The following is a 5547-nucleotide window of genomic DNA, read 5'->3' as shown; positions in this document are numbered from 1 at the left end:
ATCCTGGAGCATTTCTTCCTAAATGATTGTGTGAGTTTGTATCTTCCAGGGATTTTGTCCTTTTTATCAGTGCTCTCAACGTTATGGGCATAAAGTTGTCTGTGTTAGCCTCTATTAGCTTCTTTAATGTATGCAGCACCTGTAGTGATAGCTCACCATTTGTTCCACATATTGGAATTTGAGTCTTCTCTCTTTTCCTGGTTAACCTGGTGAGAGTTTTATATATGTTAATGATTTTTATAAAGAAAGTGTATTCTTCTTTCACTGAGGCTTCCTAACAACTTTTTGTATTTAACTTCAGTGTTTTCTGATATTATCATTAACATATCCTCCTTTTGGTACTCTATATTTGTTGTAGGATTCTAGTGTCACAATGTGCAAGCTGGTTGTGCAGGGAACCTCACTGGTCTCTCATTGTACCCTGGACAGAAATGGTAATGGGTGTCATGAAAATAGAGAAGAGAGACCTGGGTCAGGTGGAGGTGACCCTTTCCTGAACAGCAAGAGGACCTAACTTCAACAGAAGGGGTAGTTATTTTATACTCTTGCAAAGTTAACATCATAAGAGGTAATGTTGCCTCCTGACTAATGACTGCAATTGTCCGGGCAGGATGTCTTTCTCAAGATTGGTGTATCTTGCCTGCATGAGGCGCTCTGGCTCTGTCCTGCTCTCACATATCGGATCAATTTCCAGCTCCCGCAACTCCCAAAATGCATCACTAATACGAGATTTTCCGAAAGTAACATTACACATTAGAATATGTTCCCCACCATACTAGGGCAAGTTACTGCCACTGCAGGGCATTTGGCAGCCAAATCATTTTCCCAAAATTGTTAGCTTATCAGTGTTGGGTATGGAGTCTCCTGATATCATTATTGCAGTCAATGGTGGCATTGTAAGCTTTTAGTAGGGTGCTATCTTTAGGCCTTTTGAGGGCACTGTGTTGAGTACAACATACGACAGCATGAAGCAATCATCACTCTGAGGAAGATGGACTACTAGTGGTTAATTTTCTGCATTCATTGGGGTGTGACAGAGTCACTCACGTACTTCACACCATCTAAATTCTGGTAATCTACACCCTCGTGCTGCTGCTCCACTCCCACGCCCTACAAACACAGACAAATATACAGCACCTCGTCACTGCTGCTTAAGAAACAGTGTTAAGGAGGAAATTAGTCTTCAGGATTCAGTGCTTATCCAGTCTTTATCTTCTGTGTTGATGGAAAAAGGTTTTACTCTTTCATTTCTTCATCCCTTATTTATGTTTTCAAGAGAGAGATTTTAAAAATAGATGATAGATACACACTTCCATTGCTTTAGTTCAGTGAGAAATTACTGTATGATCTAATCATTCTCCATAGAATCCACTTATTTCAACTCGATGAAGCCTTACTAGGATCCTATGAGTAATGAAACCAAACATGAAGCCTCACCATACAATTGCCGAGAAATTTGTCTGAGGACGGGAGGATCCTTGATGGAAGGAGTGAAGAAGTAGCCTAGCAGGATCTACTCCCCTTATTTTTGGAACTGGGTTGCGAAAAGGCCCTTGAGTTTCTCACTATCCCTACTATGTGCTGGTTCTCTGTCCATCTTTGTTGGGTCTGAACCTCACATTGGTCTCCAACAGACCTCCTGATCTCTCTTTCCAAAACCTTCCCCGGAATATCAAGGGGCCACATCTTGTGCTTTGTTGGGTCACTGTGCCCCACCCGCTGGCCATCCATCCCTGATGTGCATTGGCTTAGACCCCCACAGAGCACCATCTGCACAGGCCCACGAGGAAAGGCTGCCGATGAGGTGTCCAAGATGGCCTAGTTAGAGAAATGTGGAATTTTTAAGGAACCCAGAAGAGCCTGACAGACTGAGCTGCCATCCTTTCTCATCTTCCCCTGTTTACTGCTGTGGAAAACACGAGGGAGAGGGCATTTCCTCAGCATCTTCTGTTCTCACTTCCACTGTCACCTACTTTGTGCCATGGTACCTGAAATCTGTCCATGCTCACCTGGCCACCACTATGTGTATGTGGGGATGTGGATCAGCCCTCTCCTCCTTCAAATTCATCTGTGCACCTTGAAGGCCACTTTCTTTTTGGCTACTACTAAGGAACATGTCTGTCTCACCTCCTCATCCTAGTGTGTCCTTAGGATCCTGTAGTCCTTTGGTAGTCATGTTTGAAATTATTAGTTTCATCTTGTCTAGTTTTCAGTACATGAATATGTCATAATCGGTACCCTGCTCTTGCTTTCAAACAAATGGACTCGCTTGTCTCAGCAAGAGTATTACCCTGGCTTGGGTTTATCAGTGTAGGAGAGAGGAGGCGGGCAGTCATGTGCCTAAAGCATGCAGGATGTTCACATGTAAGGAAACCTTATGATGAGCCTCCACATTGTTTTCCATAGTGACTGTACTAACAAACAACAAAGGATGATGGTTTAACAGAGCAAGATAGGGTTCTTCGGGATTGATCAACATCTGTGTGGTGGAGCAAGGTTTTCTCAAAGGCCTCCACACTGGACAAGGAGAAATGAAATTATTTACAGATAATGAGAAAGCATTTGATAAATTTCTATCAATTAAGAAAATGTCCTAGAACTAATAATTGAGTGTATATATGTCACAGTATACAAGATAATTATACTTGCATTTTTACACTAAAATGCTGAAGTGTAAAGTGTACTTGAACAGTGTGATTTACAATAAGATTAGATGCTATGAACTAACAGGGATAAATCTGACAAAATGTGAAGGAGTCCTATACATTGAGAAATATAATATTTTAGAAAGAAGAGACAATAAATGGGTAAATAAATATAGATGTAAGCCTTGGTCAAGACCTGGATGACTAAATATTAGTACAATGATGAATTCTTTTCAAATAACCTTATTCAATTCATTGGTCTTGAAATGAAAATTCTAACATTTATAAAATACACAAAGAATCTAGAACAGCCAAAGGAAATCTTCAATGTAGAACAAAAGAATTATAAACTAGCAACAATTGAGACATTGACATAACTATAGAAATATATCCCTGTGAAAGAATGACGTTCAGGAATAGACCCACATGAATCTGCATCTATAAACAACTAATAATGGTGAAGACCTAAACAAAGATTACAAGGGAGAAAGGAGACTCCCTAAAATGACTAGTCCTGAGTCCTCTGGATATCCATATGCACAGAAGAAGCCTGGATCCATACTACACCTATCTATATCTATAGCTATCAACAGTAATAGTAATGATATTTCTCTGTTAGATTTCTTAACCTTGGGACAAAATACTGGACACCACAAGTGAACGGAGGAGGGGTTTACTCTGCCTCACAATCTTCATCCAAGAAACACAGAGAGAAGGGGAGAGAATACACCTTCCAGTGTTGCTCCAAGTGACCCTCCGACCTTTTAGCCAGGCCTCTCCTCTAAATCAGGGACTTTTGGGGGACATTTTAGATGTGAGTCATAGCACTTTCTCTCTCCATAGAGAATTAGAAATATGAACAGTGATATTGTGAAGGATTAGATTATGTGATTGTGACATCAATCGTACTTGAACACAGTGGGGCAGGCTAGCAGTTTGGAAACTCACATAGCATTTCTTTATTTTTCTTAAAATATGTTACCTTACCATTTGATTAAATTTCATGCATTATTTGGGAAGCTCAATGAGATATTTCATGACAGTGATACAGTGCACACTCATCAAACCCAGCCTAGCTTTACCCACTCTCCACCAACCACTTGCCATCCTCTGGTGAACTGACACACAGGTTAGGCTACTCACCTGTACTTCCTGAATTAACTCTGGAAAACTGTGGAAGAGAGAGACACAGTACAGCCTACCAACCACACATGAGCAACTAAGTGCAAACAGCAAAATGTGATGAAGCCATAGGAGAGATGGCAAACTGTTGACCTGGGATTTTTGTTTAGATGGGACAGGAAAGTTAGGATCTGTGCTGAGGTCTGCATAGGTGGCCCGTGACAGCATGAGTTGGAAGAATATTATAAAACTTCTGCCTGTACAATACTGCATATTCTGAGGCAAAACATCATGCCAAAGATTCCAAGGACCTACTTGTAATGACAGGACACAAGGACATTGGAGACAGTCGGGCTGCACAGACTGTACTAATAAGCACCTGAAACCACCCTCCTGGGTAAGCACTGGCCTTCAACACAACTGCTATATAACAGAACATAAAGAATACAAGAGAAATAAGAAATACAGCCACGAAGCATGCTGTATAGCCATAATTATTCTATGATCAAATAAGAATCTCCTTCCTTCTGCCCCAGGGAACCCTAGGAGTCAGAGTCCTCCTGTGAGTTGATCATTCTCAGTTCCATGGAGGACACCGGTCTAGGTTGCGATAAGGAGCAAAGTGCAGACCTCTAGAAAGGACAGGGGTGACCTAAAGATATTCTCTAGGTCATTCTCCATCTATCACACCCCAGGCACAATGATGCATGTGGTGTCCATTGACATCAGTCTCTTGAGGTAGAGATATGGCCTTATTCTGAGGTTCTCACTTCAGGTGAAGGAAGTAGAGGGCCCTGCTGTTAGGGGTGCAGAAGGGGGAGGGTGGAAGCCCCATCCCTGACAGACTCTCACCAAACAATCCAAGTGTGCTGTTTTGTCATTCTCACACTGCCAGGAAGAATTTTCAACTGAGACCAAATTTCTACTCAGGGCAGCTTGAGAGTCAGGTTCTGGCTCTGAGGAGATCAGATTCCAGTCCGCAGAAGACATGATTCCAAGTTTTGCGAGGAACCAAGCAGATTATTCCTACTTTGGTTGGAGAGATGGGGGACTAGTTTTCCACCACTGCTGTCAACCTCCAGCACTTTGCAAGACGTGGGGTTCACCCACTGTACCTCCCTGGGTTAGAGCAAGAGGGGATCCTACTGGGTGGTTCAGGGTTCAGGTGAGAGGAGTAGAGTGGGCAGGGTCATTTAGGGTTCATAGTGCTGGGCTGTGGGGGGAGTAGAGAGGCCCTAATCTAGAGAGAGGGTCCCCCAACTCTCCAGATGTTCCTCTTGTCAGCCTTGGACCACACAGGAGCAGATTTGTGAGAATGATCTTCAGCGTCAGGGTATGCAGGAAATAGTACATTGGACAGAGGGGAACAGAATCAGGTCCTCAGAGAACTAGAGTACAGGCTCTGACAAGAATCAAGGTGTTGATCCCTAGGGAGGAGGGAAGAGCCTGAAGAATTCCTTTCCCCTCCTGCTGTCAGCCCTGGGAGACCCCGTGCACTTAACCATTTATAAAATCCACTCCCTGCCTCCGCTTTGGGTCAAAGTGACAGGAGGCCCTCTTCTGAGCTGTGCACTTCAGGTGAGCAAGAAGAGAGGGTCCTGCCCTGATGGGGGTCACATTGAGGGGTTGTGGGGGAAATGAGGAAACCCCACCTCAGAGAAAGGGCCCTGGATCAAATCAGATTTACCATGGTGTTATCCCAGCACTCCAGGGAGCACTTCTCTAGTGGGGGCTGATTTTGCCTCAGGGGATCCGCAGTGTAGACTCCCAGCCTTGTGCT

The sequence above is a fragment of the Chinchilla lanigera genome, unplaced genomic scaffold, assembly GCF_000276665.1.
Source record: "Chinchilla lanigera isolate Chin_1 unplaced genomic scaffold, ChiLan1.0 scaffold00097, whole genome shotgun sequence".
Lineage (NCBI taxonomy): Eukaryota > Metazoa > Chordata > Mammalia > Rodentia > Chinchillidae > Chinchilla > Chinchilla lanigera.
Note: the sequence above shows the minus strand (reverse complement) of the source record.